Here is a 15,916-nt window from a genome sequence, read left to right as displayed (position 1 = left end):
TAGCTCAAGTAGTAACTACTTTCCATGAGGAGGGGGCCATGGAATACACTATTGTAGTAGCTGAAATGGCGGATTCACCTCTTTTGGGCGGGGCATTACCGATACTAAGATGAAATTCGAAATGAGAAAGGGCTTCGAGCCTCATGCTTTCCTGTTTTATTTGGTTGGGAAATGGCTCTTTCCTGATCTCTTTTTGAAATAATTCTATCTCTGTTTGCTAAGTATGTCAATTTCTCCTTAGTAACCCAGTTCTCACGGAGGAGCTGGACGAGCGCTTCTTCCTATTTGGAGTCGAGCGTCGTCGAGATGTGAGTCGGGGCAGCATCGGGGTCGGTCGGGTGAATGTGGGCTGGCGTTGTTTCACCAGACGACTGAAAAGCTGATTCTGAAGCAGGCTTCTTGGCTCGTAGCAATTCACTTGGATCGGCAGTCTTCTGGTACTCTTGCAGCTCGACCACTGCCATCTGAGCATCAGCGATCTTTGAGCCTTTCTGAAAACACTCTTCTGCTTTCTTTCAGTTGCCTGTAACAGTGATCACACTTTTGGGGCCAGGCATCTTCAGTTTGAGGTACACATAACATGGTCGAGCCATGAAGCGTGCGTAAGCTGGCCTGCCCAAAATGGCATGATAAGCACTTTGGAAGTCCACAACCTCGAATGTCAACTTTTCCTTGCGGTAATTCTTTGAATCACCGAAAACCACATGAAGAGCAATCTGGCCGAGTGATTCGGCTTTCTTCCCAGGAATGACTCCGTGGAAGCTCATGTTGCTGGTACTGAGCCTGGACATCGGAATGCCCATTCCTTTCAAAGTTCCAGCATAAAGTATGTTCAGGCCACTGCCACCATCCATCAGGACTTTGGTCAGTCGAGTGCCTCAGACAACTGGGTCGAGCACCAAAGCTTGCCTCCTAGGGTTGGCAATGTGCGTAGGGTCATCGGACTGGTCGAATGTGATGGCAGTCTGAGACCACTTCAGATAACTGGGTGTTGCCGGAGCAACCATATTCACCTCACGGTTAATGACTTTCAGTCGACTTTTGCTTCCGACATCAGCAAAAATCATCAGGGTGGAATTGACTTGGGGGTATCCATCGTCACTATCTTCCTTGTCCTCAACCCTGTCCGACTCCTTTTCCTTGTCTTTGGACTGCTTGCCCTGAAACTGCTGGATCAGGAGCCGGCACTGTCGAGTGGTATGCTTTGGGTAAATAAAATTACCCTCTTCATCTTTCTTGGTGTGGATGTGACATGGCAGATCCAAAACATCATTCCCATCCTGATCCTTGACTTTCGTGGGCTTCCAGGGCCCCTTGGGTTTTCCCTTGAATTTTCCCTGGGTTACGGCCAGGGCCTCCCCAGGAGCGGCTGGCTCGGCCTTCCGCTTCTGTTTCCGACTGGAGTTTCCTCCGGTTTCTTGGGCGACTGCCTTGTGCTTGCCACTTCGGAGTCGATCTTCGTCTTCGCCATTAGCGTATTTGGTGGCAATCTCCATCATCCGATTCAGAGACATCTCTCCAGTTCGACCGAACTTCAGATTCAATTCTCTGTACTTAACGCCTTCCTTAAAGGCACAAACTGCTTGATGGTCTGGCGCATTCTCAACCGTGTGATGCCGTGTGATCCACCTCTGGATGTAATCCCTCAGAGTTTCATTCGGTTTCTGCATGCAAGACCGCAATTCCGTAAGGCCTGCGGGTCGCTTGCATGTTCCCTCAAAGGTTGTGACAAACACTCGGGAGAGGTCCTCCCAAGTGTAGATGCTACTGGGTGCCAACTGATTGAGCCACGCTCTGGCTGAGCCCTCTAACATGAGAGGCAAATGCTTCATAGCCACCTCATCATTGCCACCGCCAATCTGTACAGCCACTCGGTAATCTTCGAGCCAAGTGTCAGGCTTAGACTCACCGGTGAACTTGCTGACTCAAGTCGCCAACCTAAAGTTGGGAGGAATCACTGCGGCTCTGATGGCTCGACTGAAACACTCTGGCCCCAAAATATGTACTCTGCTGCTGGCAGGCGCATCTCTGTTGTGGCCTTCCCGATGAGCTCTGTTCCTGTCAACCAAACCTTGAACGAGGATAGATCTCGCATCAAAGCCTTGGTCCCTGGGGTCGACTGGAATCCTCTGCCCAACACTATGAGGGCGCCTATCATCTCGATGTCGAGGCGCATATGACCCACTCCTCGGGGGAGGGGTTGGCACTCGACGTCGATCATCACGATCGGATCGGTGATCATACTGCTCATCCCTCCTGTACTGATCATGCCGGTCACCACGTCCCTTACGCCTCGGGGGTGATCTCGGGTTGTGAGCCGACTGGACTGTATCTGTTGCAACGGATCGACTATGGATCCTATTCCGCGACTGAGAAACAGCGGAATTCTGGTTTCCCGCCACCCGGAGCAACGCTCTGATCTGCAACAAGCCCCTGCCAGCCTCCGACTGGGAGGGCTGAATCGATTCTGCAATACGGGCCGCGGTGGCCAAATTCTGAACCGGGGTTCGATATACCTGCGTCGGCGGGAAGAGCTGACGTCGACTGGACTCGGGAGCTCGCTGACACGCTTGCTCGTCGAGTGTTCGCTGGAGATTCTCCAGTCGAGTGCGCTCAGCCAAGTTAGCCAAGCGCGCGTCCTCCAAGGCCTGGGCCTCGGGGGTTTCTCCGACGATAGGAGTGCGGAGTGCGTCCATGTTCCGGCGGCGAAGCTCCTCTCGCTGCAACGATGTGAGAGGTTTGGGGAGATACTCATCGTGGGGATGCGACGGGTCGCCCCCGCCCGCGCCTCCATCAGCGCGAGGGAAACCGGGAGGACTGTGTGTTCCATCGACCGCCAGAACCTCAGCTGCTAGGTCGCTGCTGTCGCACTCGGATGCGGTCTCCGCGGAGCCAGTCGAACAGGCCGCAGAGGGATTCGTCGGGCTCGATTGCCGCGACTTGTGGGGCGGCCGACTGGCGAGCCACAGCGTGCCTTACCCACCTCTGAAGCCTCGACTGACCAGAGCGCTTGCGCCGGTGGGAGACAAGGCGGGGAGACGACACGGGGGCCGACTGATACTCGGTCGACGGCTGCCGCAGGAGGATGCCACGAACGCATGCGCGGAAGTGCGTCGCACCGCGGACGGGGAGGGCGTCGATGTCGAGTGGTGCCTCCTGGAGCCAGGCGGAGTCGTTGGCGATGAACGTGAGCGCGCCGAGACGGATCTTGCGGCCTTCCACCAAAACTCCGCACGAAACCATGATCAAAGGGATCGGAAAAATCGCAACTTCTCCAATTAGGCGCTAAGATTCCTGCCCCACGGTGGGCGCCAACTGTCGTGGTTCTAACTCTGACAGTGATGTAGGGGGTGTGTATGGAGAGGCTAGATCTTAGCTATGGAGGAGTTGTAAGCACACGAGGATTACGAGTTCAGGCCCTTCTCGGAGGAAGTAACAACCCTACGTCTCGGTGCCCGGAGGCGGTCGATTGAATTATGCGTGTGTGAATAACAGGGGTGCGAACCCTTCATACTGAGGAGGGGGGTGGCTTATATAGAGTTTGCCGGCCCCCTCCTGCCCTCAGTAATGCAGGGTTTAAGGTACATTTAAGGTTGGGCATTACTAGTAACGCCCCTAATAAAGTGCTATAATGACCATAAAGACTACTTAATAGCCGACCGTTTGCCTGCGGAGTGACTTTAGGTCTCCTGGCAGTCGAGTGGTTGGCTTCATGGTCGAGTGATAGCTTCTTGGTCGAGTGTCTTGAACCCGTCGTGTGGGATACCTTCAAGTCGATTGAAAGGTGACTTCTTCTAGGGATGTCCTTGGGTAGGGCTCTTTGGACAGGTCCGTGCCCCTACCCTAGGTACATAGCTCCATCACTGGCTGTAAGAATGGTCACAATTACTCTATGTCAAGAACCATTCACATCCATCTGTTTGAGTCCGGTTTCATGCCCCACGATAATGTTTGGAACAAGCACGGAGAAAGAGGGGTTATCATGGAAGACAATGAAGAAGAAGAGGACGACAACAGCTATCCTGGCCATGGGTTCCCTGAATACGATGATACAACAATGGGGGAAGAAGCTGAGCCGGTAATGCCGGAAGAAGCTAAGCCGGCAATGCGGGAAGAAGCTGAAGAAGAGGCATCAGATGAGCCCGTTGATGATCTAGGTCGGGCCATTGCCGATGCAAAGAGAAACTACGCAAGTGATTTGGAGAAGAAGTTGCAGCGCATGTTAGAGGATCACAAAAAATTGTTTTACCCGAATTGCGTAGGTGACAAGAAAAAGCTGGGCACCACACTGGAATTGCTGCGATGGAAGGCAGAGAATGGTGTATCTGACAAGGGATTTGGAAAGTTGCTGGTAATGATAAAGGATATGCTTCCAAAGGACAACGAATTGCCCGAGAGTACATACGAAACAAAGAAGGTTGTCTGCCCTCTAGGGTTAGAGGTGCAGAAGATGAAGGAAATATGCCCTAGAGGCAATAATAAAGATATTATTTATTTCCTTATATCATGATAAATGTTTATTATTCATGCTAGAATTGTATTAACCGGAAACATAATACATGTGTGAATACATAGACAAACAAAGTGTCACTAGTATGCCTCTACTTGACTAGCTCGTTAATCAAAGATGGTTATGTTTCCTAACCATGGACAAAGAGTTGTCATTTGATTAACGGGATCACATCATTAGTTGAATGATTTGATTGACATGACCCATTCCACTAGCTTAGCACACGATCGTTTAGTATGTTGCTATTGCTTTCTTCATGACTTATACATGTTCCTATGACTATGAGATTATGTAACTCCCGTGTGCCGGAGGAACACTTTATGTGCTACCAAATGTCACAACGTAACTGGGTGATTATAAAGGTGCTCTACAGGTGTCTCCAAAGGTAAATGTTGGGTTGACGTATTTTGAGATTAGGATTTGTCACTCCGATCGTCGGAGAGGTATCTCTGGGCCCTCTCGGTAATGCACATCACTTAAGCCTTGCAAGCATTGCAACTAATGAGTTAGTTGCGGGATGATGTATTACGGAACGAGTAAAGAGACTTGCTGGTAACGAGATTGAACTAGGTATTGGAGACCGAGGATCGAGTCTCGGGCAAGTAACATACCGATGACAAAGGGAACGACGTATGTTGTTATGCGGTCTGACCGATAAAGATCTTCGTAGAATATGTAGGAGCCAATATGGGCATCCAGGTCCCGCTATTGGTTATTGACCGGAGACGTGTCTCGGTCATGTCTACATTGTTCTCGAACCGTAGGGTCCGCACGCTTAAAGTTACGATGACAGTTTCATTATGAGTTTATGTATTTTGATGTACCGAAGGTTGTTCGAAGTCTCGGATGTGATCATGGACATGACGAGGAGTCTCGAAATGGTCGAGACATAAAGATCGATATATTGGACGACTATATTCGGACACCGGAATTGTTCCGGGTGATTTCGGATAAAACCGGAGTGCCAGAGGGGTTACCGGAAACCCCCGGGGAAGTAATGGGCCTTAGTGGGCCTGAGGGGAGAGAGAGGGCAGCAGCCCAGGAGGTGGCGCGCCCCCCCTAATGGGGAGTCCGAATTGGACTAGGAGGGGGGGCGCGGCCCCCCTTTCCCTCTCCCTCTCCCTCTCTTTCCTTCCCCCTCTCTATTCCTAGTTGGACTAGGAAATGGGAGTCCTACTCCCACTAGGAGGAGGACTCCCCCCCTCTCCTTGGCGCGCCCCAAGGGCCGGCCGGCCTCCCCCTTGCTCCTTTATATACGGGGGCAGGGGGGCACCCTAGAACACACAAGTTGATCTTCGTGATCGTTCCTTAGCCGTGTGCGGTGCCCCCTTCCATGATATTACACCTCGATCATATTGTAGCGGTGCTTAGGCAAAGCCCTGCGATGGTTAAACATCAAGATCGTCACCACGCCATCGTGCTGACGAAACTCCTCCCCGAAGCTTTGCTGGATCGGAGCCCGGGGTGCGTCATCGAGCTGTACGTGTGTCAAGAACTCGGAGGTGCCGGAGTAACGGTGCTTGGATCGGTTGGACCGGGAAGACGTACGACTACTTCCTCTACGTTGTGTCAACGCTTCCACTTCAGTCTACGAGGGTACGTAGACAACACTCTCCCCTCTCGTTGCTGTGCATCACCATGATCTTGCGTGTGCGTAGGAAATTTTTTGAAATTACTATGTTCCCCAACAGAAGATACATGCATGCCCTAATGATTGCATCCTCTACCGTGGTGAGTACGAGGATTTGAACGCTTGCTCGGTATGCGGTGCATTGCGCTATAAGATCAGCCGCGAGGACCCTGGTGATGTCGAGGGCGAGCGCCCCAGGAAGAAGATTGCTGCCAAGGTGATGTGGTATGCTCCTATAATACCACGGTTGAAACGTTTGTTCCAAAACAAAGAGCATGCCAAGGCGATGCGATGGCACAGAGAAGACCGTAAGAAAGACGGAAAGTTGAGAGTACCGCTGATGGGTCGCAGTGGAGAAAAATCGAAAGAAAGTATGGGAAGGAGTTTGCAGATGATGCAAGGAGCGTATGGTTTGGTCTAAGCGCAGATGGCATTAATCCTTTTCGGGAGCAGAGCAGCAACCATAGCACCTGGCCTGTAACTCTATGTTTGTATAACCTTCCTCCTTGGTTGTGCATGAAGCGGAAGTTCATTATGATGCCAGTGCTCATCCAAGGCCCTAAGCAACCCGGCAACGACATTGATGTGTACCTAAGGCCATTAGTTGAAGAACTCTTACAACTGTGGAATGGAACAGGTGTACGTGTGTGGGATGAGCACATGGGGGAAGAATTTGACCTAAAGGCGTTGCTGTTCGTGACCATCAATGATTGGCCTGCTCTCAGTAACCTTTCAGGACAGACAAACAAGGGATACCGCGCATGCACGCACTGTTTGGACGATACCGACAGTATATATTTGGCTAATTTTAAGAAGAATGTGTACCTGGGACATCGTCGATTTCTTCCGAGCAGGCATCCCGTAAGAAAGAAAGGCAAGCATTTCAAAGGTGAGGCAGATCACCGGACGAAGCCTCGCCACCGTACTGGTGCTGATGTACATGATATGGTCAAGGATTTGAAGGTGGTCTTTGGTAAGGGTCCTGGTGGACAACCTGTTCCGAATGACGCTGACGGACGCGCACCCATGTGGAAGAAAAAATCTATATTTTGGGACCTGCCCTATTGGAAAGACCTAGAGGTCCGCTCCGCAATCGATGTGATGCACGTGACGAAGAATCGTTGTGTGACCCTGCTTGGCTTCTTGGGCGTGTATGGGAAGACAAAAGATACACCTGAGGCACGGGAGGACCAGCAACGTATGCACGGAAAAGACGGCATACATCAGGGTCATGCAAGCTACGCTCTTACCAAAGAAGAGAAGGAAATCTTCTTTGAATGTCTGCTCAGTATTAAGGTACCGTCTGGCTTCTCGTCGAATATGAAGGGAATAATAAACATGGCAGAGAAAAAGTTCCAGAACCTAAAGTCTCATGACTGCCACATGATTATGACGCAACTGCTTCCGGTTGCATTGAGGGGGCTTCTACCGGAAAACATTCGATTAGCCATTGTGAAGCTATGTGCATTTCTCAATGCAATCTCTCAGAAGGTAATCGATCCAGAAATCATACCAAGGTTAGGGAATGATTTGGTGCAATGTCTTGTCAGTTTCGAGTTGGTGTTCCCACCATCCTTCTTCAACATCATGACGCACGTCCTAGTTCACCTATGCGAAGAGATTAACGTTTTGGGTCCTGTATTTCTACACAATATGTTCCCCTTTGAGAGGTTCATGGGAGTCTTAAAGAAATATGTTCATAACCGTGCTAGGCCAGAAGGAAGCATCTCCAAGGGCCATGAAAATGAGGAGGTCATTGAATTTTGTATTGACTTTATTCCTGCCCTTAAGCCGATTGGTGTTCCTGAATCGCAGCATAAGGGCAGACTGGATGGAAAAGGCACGCTAGGAGGGGAACAAATAATATGTATGGACGGACATTCTCTCATTGAAGCACACTACACAATTCTACATAATTCCGCCTTGGTGGCTCCGTATATGGATGAACACAAGAATTTGCTACGCTCCAAACACCCGGAGTGGTCTGATGACTGGATTACACGTGAACAAACCAGGAGTTTCGCCAGCTGGTTGCAGACACATACCATGCATGACACCTCTATTGAAGATGACATGTACTTGCTGTCCCAGTTACCATCTTCGAATATAATGACTTTCAAAGGGTACGAGATAAATGGTAATACATTTTACACGATCGCCCAAGATAAGAAGAGCACCAACCAAAACAGTGGTGTCCGCTTTGATGCAGAAACCAAGACGGGAAAGGAAACATATTATGGTTATATACAGGACATATGGGAACTTGACTATCGACGTGGTTTGAAGGTCCCTTTGTTTCGGTGCAAATGGGTCAATATGACACGAGGCGGGGTAACGGAAGACCCGCAGTACAGAATGACAACAGTGGATCTCAACAATCTTGCGTATGCAGACGAACCATTCGTCCTAGCCAATGATGTGGCACAGGTTTTCTATGTGAAGGACATGTCTACCAAGCCAAGAAAAAGAAAAGATAAGGAAGCGAATGCATCGTACGATGAGCCAAAGCGGCACATAGTTCTTTCTGGAAAGAGAAACATCGTGGGAGTGGATGACAAGACAGACAAGTCAGAAGATTATGAAAAGTTTGATGAAATTCCTCCATTCACAGTGAATATTGGCCCGAGCATCCCGTTAAATGATGAAGATTTTCCATGGTTACGGCGCAAAGGGACACACGCGAAGAAAAAGTTTCACACCCAAAGATCTGGGATGTGATCGGCTTCACTATCATCACTTTCTTCTGTGTTTCACACCCAGAAGGGAATCTCTGTAATAGTTAGGGTAGTTATGTGTTTTGGCATTTGAAACGCGAAGAAATTTTATGTGCAAACAAATTCTTTCATGCCTTTACTGATTTTTAAAGTTAAGTTATTCACAAACTAGTGATTCACATTAATTTCAAATAATTCAAAATTTAAACTATTCAAATTTGAAAACTACGGGCACTAACAGAAAGTTTGTAATTTTTGTACCTAAAGAAAAAATATTCACAAAGAAACTCTAAATACATAAAAAAAACAACTCAAAAATAAATAAAGCAAAAAAAATAAAAAAAGCCCGCCTACTAGGCCAGAGCGGCCTGCATACGACTAGAAACCCAACCTGTTGTTGGGCCAGGACGCAGGCCCGCAAAGGCCCGGTAGGCCCACTGGGCAGCACAGATCATATAGGCCCAGTAGGCCTGCTTTGGAGAGGAGCTCGAGAGAGCTACCGCACGGGGGTTTATAAACAAGTGCGGACGCCCTCGGCTAGCGAGGTGGGACTAAACTTGCCGCAACGCACCTGCGCCAGCGCAACCCCTTTAGTACCGGTTGGTGGCTCCAACCGGTACTAAAGGCCCCCCTTTAGTACCGGTTGGAGCCACCAACCGGTACTAAAGGGGATGCACTTCCCGCCGCTTGGCCTGGCCAAAACAGGCCTTTAGTACCGGTTGGTGGCTCCAACCGGTACTAAAGGCACCTCCTATATAAAACAACACTTACGAAAATTTCAGTTTCTCATCTGCTTCTTCTCCTCTGCACCGTCGCCCGCCGCCCCCGTACGTCTCCATATCCCTAGTCGCTGCCCCCGTCGCCGCCCCGTCCCCGTCGTCGCCGCCCCGTCGTCCCCGTCCCCGTCGTCCCCGTCGTCGCCGCCCCGTACGTCCCCGTCGTCGTCGCCGCCCCGGCCCGTACGTCCCCGTCCCCGTCGTCGCCACCCCATCCCTGTCCCGGTCGTCGCCATTCCCGTCGTCACCGCGCCCGTCGCCGTCCCTGTCGCCGCCCCCCATCGCCGCTCGCCTCGTCGGACGGTGAGCGCACACACACACATACATTTTTTGTTTTTTAGTTATACAAATAGTTAGAAATTTTTTTGTTTTTTAGAAATAGTTAGAAATGTTAGAATTGTTAGAATAGTTAGAAATGTTAGAATTGTTAGAATAGTTAGAAATGTTAGAATTGTTTGAAATTTTTCTGTTTTTTAGTTATAGAAATAGTTATAAAAAAGTTAGAATTCTTAGAAATTTTTCTGTTTTTTAGTTATAGAAATAGTTATATATAGCATTGTTAGAAATGTTATAGAAATGTTAGTTATATAGAAATGTTAGAAATTTTAGTTATCAAAATCCAATCATTAAAAAAAATGTTACTTTTTGTGGGCATCTAGCTAGTACTATTTGTTCTCGACGATGCCCGGCCCGCATCCTCGCCGTCGACCCGTCCACAACGACGTCCGACTGACCCATGTCTGGGACTGGGCTCCGCCGGGCTGGCACTGGGAGGTGCTGCCTGGAGGGGCGCGCCGCTTGATGAGGAACCTGTTGGGTTTCGTAGTAATTTCAAAAAAATTCCTACGCACACGCAAGATCATGTGATGCATAGCAACGAGAGGGGAGAGTGTTGTCTACGTACCCAACGCAGACCGACTGCGGAAGCGCTGACACGACGTAGAGGAAGTAGTCGTACGTCTTCACGATCCAACTGATCAAGCACCGAAACTACGGCACCTCCGAGTTCGAGCACACGTTCAGCTCGATGACGATCCCCGGACTCGGATCCAGCAAAGTGTCGGGGAAGAATTCCGTCAGCACGACGGCGTGGTGACGATCTTGATGTACTACAACAGCAGGGCTTCGCCTAAACTCCGCTACAGTATTATCGAGGACTATGGTGGCTGGGGGCACCGCACACGGCTAAGGAATAGATCACGTGGATCAACTTCTATGTTCTAGGGTGCCTCTACCTCAGTATATAAAGGAGCCAAGGGGGGGAGGCTGGCCGGCCACAAGGAGTGCGCCACGAGAGTCCTACTCCCTCCGGGAGTAGGATTCCCCCCCCCCCCAATCCTAGTTGGAATAGGATTCGCGGAGGGGGAAAAGAGAGAGAGGGGGCCGGCCACCTCTCCTAGTCCTAATAGGACTAGGGGAAGGAGGAGGCGCGCAGCCCATGTAGGGTTGCCTCTTCTCTTTTCCACTAAGGCCCATTATGGCCCATTTAGCTCCCGGGGGGTTCCGGTAACCTTCCCGGTACTCCGGTAAAATCCCGATTTCACCCGGAACACTTCCGATATCCAAACATAGGCTTCCAATATATCAATCTTTACGTCTCGACCATTTCGAGACTCCTCGTCATGTCCGTGATCACATCCGCGACTCCGAACAACCTTCGGTACATCAAAATGCATAAACTCATAATATAACTGTCATCGTAGCCTTAAGCGTGCGGACCCTACGGGTTCGAGAACAATGTAGACATGACCGAGACACGTCTCCGGTCAATAACCAATAGCGGGACCTGGATGCCCATATTGGCTCCTACATATTCTACGAAGATCTTTATCGGTCAGACCGCATAACAACATACGTTGTTCCCTTTGTCATCGGTATGTTACTTGCCCGAGATTCGATCGTCGGTATCCAATACCTAGTTCAATCTCGTTACCGGCAAGTCTCTTTACTCGTTCCGTAATACATCATCTCACAACTAACATCTTAGTTACAATGCTTGCAAGGCTTATGTGATGTGTATTACCGAGAGGGCCCAGAGATACCTCTCCGACAATCGGAGTGACAAAAACCTAATCTCGAAATACGCCAACCCAACATGTACCTTTGGAGACACCTGTAGTACTCCTTTATAATCACCCAGTTACGTTGTGATGTTTGGTAGTACCCAAAGTGTTCCTCCGGTAAACGGGAGTTGCATAATCTCATAGTTATAGGAACATGTATAAGTCATGAAGAAAGCAATAATAGCAACATACTAAATGATCGGGTGCTAAGCTAATGGAATGGGTCATGTCAATCAGATCATTCAACTAATGATGTGACCTCGTTAATCAAATAACAACTCTTTGTTCATGGTTAGGAAACATAACCATCTTTGATTAACGAGCTAGTCAAGTAGAGGCATACTAGTGACACTCTGTTTGTCTATGTATTCACACATGTATTATGTTTCCGGTTAATAGAATTCTAGCATGAATACTAAACATTTATCATGATATAAGGAAATAAATAATAACTTTATTATTGCCTCTAGGGCATATTTCCTTCAGTCTCCCACTTGCACTAGAGTCAATAATCTAGATTACACTGTAATGATTCTAACACCCATGGAGCCTTGGTGCCGATCATGTTTTGCTCGTGGAAGAGGCTTAGTCAACAGGTCTGCAACATTCAGATCCGTATGTATCTTGCAAATCTCTATGTCTCCCACCTGGACTAGATCGCGGATGGAATTGAAGCGTCTTTTAATGTTCTTTGTCCTTTTGTGAAATCTGGATTCCTTTGCCAAGGCAATTGCACCAGTATTGTCACAAAAGATTTTTATTGGACCCGATGCACTAGGTATGACACCTAGATCGGATATGAACTCCTTCATCCAAACTCCTTCGTTTGCTGCTTCCGAAGCAGCTATGTACTCCGCTTCACATGTAGATCCCGCTACGACGCTTTGTTTAGAACTGCACCAACTGACAGCTCCACCATTTAATGTAAACACGTATCCGGTTTGCGATTTAGAATCGTTCGGATCAGTGTCAAAGCTTGCATCAACGTAACCTTTTACGGTGAGCTCTTTGTCACCTCCATATACGAGAAACATATCCTTAGTCCTTTTCAGGTATTTCAGGATGTTCTTGACCGCTGTCTAGTGATCCACTCCTGGATTACTTTGGTACCTCCCTGCTAAACTTATAGCAAGGCACACATCAGGTCTAGTACACAGCATTGCATACATGATAGAGCCTATGGATGAAGCATAGGGAACATCTTTCATTTTCTCTCTATCTTCTGCGTCTTGATCTATCTCTATAGATCTTAATGCCTAATATGTAAGCAGCTTCACCGAGGTCTTTCATTGAAAAACTCTTATTCAAGTATCCCTTTATGCTATCCAGAAATCCTATATCATTTCCAATCAGCAATATGTCATCCACATATAATATCAGAAATGCTACAGAGCTCCCACTCACTTTCTTGTAAATACAGGCTTATCCGAAAGTCTGTATAAAACCGAATGCTTTGATCACACTATCAAAGCGTTTATTCCAACTCCGAGAGGCTTGCACCAGTCCATAAATGGATCGCTGGAGCTTGCACACTTTGTTAGCTCCCTTTGGATCGACAAAACCTTCCGGTTGTATCATATACAACTCTTCTTCCGGAAATCCATTCAGGAATGCAGTTTTGACATCCATCTGCCAAATTTCATAATCATAAAATGCGGCAATTGCTAACATGATTCGGACGGACTTAAGCATCGCTACGGGTGAGAAGGTCTCATCGTAGTCAATCCGAAACCCAACAGTGGCATCCGAGCCTAGGTTATTTATGTTGATGTTATATGCACGAGTAGAACACAAGTGAGTTGTGGACGATATAAGTCATACTGCCTACCAGCATGTCATACTTTGGTTCGGCGGTATTGTTGGACGAGACGACCCGGACCAACCTTACGCGTACGCTTACGCGAGACCGGTTCCCTCGACGTGCTTTGCACATAGATGGCTTGCGGGCGACTGTCTCTCCAACTTTAGTTGAACCAAGTATGGCTATGCCCGGTCAATGCGAAGGTTAAAACGGAGTCTATTTGACAAACTATCGTTGTGGTTTTGATGCGTAGGTGAGATTGGTTCTTACTTAAGCCCGTAGCAGCCACGTAAAACTTGCAACAACAAAGTAGAGGACGTCTAACTTGTTTTTGCAGGGCATTTTGTGATGTGATATGGTCAAGGCATGATGCTGAATTTTATTGTATGATATGATCATGTTTTGTAACCGAGTTATCGGCAACTGGCAGGAGCCATATGGTTGTCGCTTTATTGTATGCAATGCAATCGCGATGTAATGCTTTACTTTATTACTAAACGGTAGTGATAGTCGTGGGAGCATAAGATTGGCGAGACGACAACGATGCTACGATGGAGATCAAGGTGTCGCGCCGGTGACGATGGTGATCATGACGGTGCTTCGGAGATGGAGATCACAAGCACAAGATGATGATGGCCATATCATATCACTTAAATTGATTGCATGTGATGTTTATCCTTTTATGCATCTTATCTTGCTTTGATTGACGGTAGCATTATAAGATGATCTCTCACTAAATTATCAAGAAGTGTTCTCCCTGAGTATGCACCGTTGCCAAAGTTTGTCGTGCCCAGACACCACGTGATGATCGGGTGTGATAAGCTCTACGTCCATCTACAACGGGTGCAAGCCAGTTTTGCACACGCAGAATACTCAGGTTAAACTTGACGAGCCTAGCATATGCAGATATGGCCTCGGAACACGGAGACCGAAAGGTCGAGCGTGAATCATATAGTATATATAATCAACATAAACGATGTTCACCATTGAAAACTACTCCATCTCACGTGATGATCGGTTATGGTTTAGTTGATTTGGATCACGTAATCACTTAGAAGATTAGAGGGATGTCTATCTAAGTGGGAGTTCTTTAGTAATATGATTAATTGAACCTAAATTTATCATGAACTTAGTCCCTGATAGTATCTTGCTTGTTTATGTTGATTGTAGATAGATGGATCGTGCTGTTGTTCCGTTGAATTTTAATGCGTTCCTTGAGAAAGCAAAGTTGAAAGATGATGGTAGCAATTACACGGACTGGGTCCGTAACTTGAGGATTATCCTCATTGATGCTCAGAAGAATTACATCCTGGAAGCACCGCTGGGTGCCAGGCCTGCTGCTGGAGCAACACCAAATGTTATGAACGTCTGGCAGAGCAAAGCTGATGACTACTCGATAGTTCAGTGTGCCATGCTTTACGGCTTAGAATCGGGACTTCAACGATGTTTTGAACGTCATGGAGCATATGAGATGTTCCAGGAGTTGAAGTTAATATTTCAAGCAAATTCCCGGATTGAGAGATATGAAGTCTCCAATAAGTTATATAGCTGCAAGATGGAGGAGAACAGTTCTGTCAGTGAGCATATACTCAAAATGTCTGGGTATAATAATCACTTGATTCAATTGGGAGTTAATCTTCCGGATGATTGCGTCATTGACAGAATTCTCCAATCACTGCCACCAAGCTACAAGAGCTTCGTGATGAACTATAATATGCAAGGGATGAACAAGACTATTCCCGAGCTCTTTGCAATGCTGAAAGCTGCGGAGGTAGAAATCAAGAAGGAGGATCAAGTGTTGATGGTTAGCAAGACCACTAGTTTCAAGAAAAAGGGCAAAGGGAAGAAGAAGGGGAACTTCAAAAAGAACGGCAAGCAAGTTGCTGCTCAAGAGAAGAAACCCAAGTCTGGACCTAAGCCTGAAACTGAGTGCTTCTACTACAAGCAGACTGGTCACTGGAAGCGGAACTGCCCCAACTATTTGGCGGATAAGAAGGATGGCAAGGTGAACAAAGGTATATGTGATATACATGTTATTGATGTGTACCTTACTAGAGCTCGCAGTAGCACCTGGGTATTTGATACTGGTTCTGTTGCTAATATTTGCAACTCGAAACAGGGACTACGGAATAAGCGGGCACTGGCAAAGGACGAGGTGACGATGCGCGTGGGAAACGGTTCCAAAGTCGATGTGATCGCGATCGGCACGCTACCTCTACATCTACCTTCGGGATTAATATTAGACCTAAATAATTGTTATTTGGTGCCAGCGTTGAGCATGAACATTATATCTGGATCTTGTTTAATGCGAGACGGTTATTCATTTAAATCAGAGAATAATGGTTGTTCTATTTATATGAGTAATATCTTTTATGGTCATGCACCCTTGAAGAGTGGTCTATTTTTATTAAATCTCGATAGT

General features: G+C 47.7%; 1 pseudogene; it reads right to left on the bottom strand.

The window, feature by feature from the left end:
• LOC125541519 (disease resistance protein Pik-2-like) overlaps nt 1-15,916 on the bottom strand; it is an 80,254-nt pseudogene that overhangs the window by 25,308 nt on the left and 39,030 nt on the right.

This window comes from Triticum urartu, chromosome 6A (assembly GCF_056163025.1).
Source record: "Triticum urartu cultivar PI428250 chromosome 6A, HENAU_Tu73, whole genome shotgun sequence".
NCBI classification, from domain to species: Eukaryota; Viridiplantae; Streptophyta; class Magnoliopsida; order Poales; family Poaceae; genus Triticum; species Triticum urartu.
Note: the sequence above shows the minus strand (reverse complement) of the source record. Positions and strands in the feature narration are given on the sequence as shown.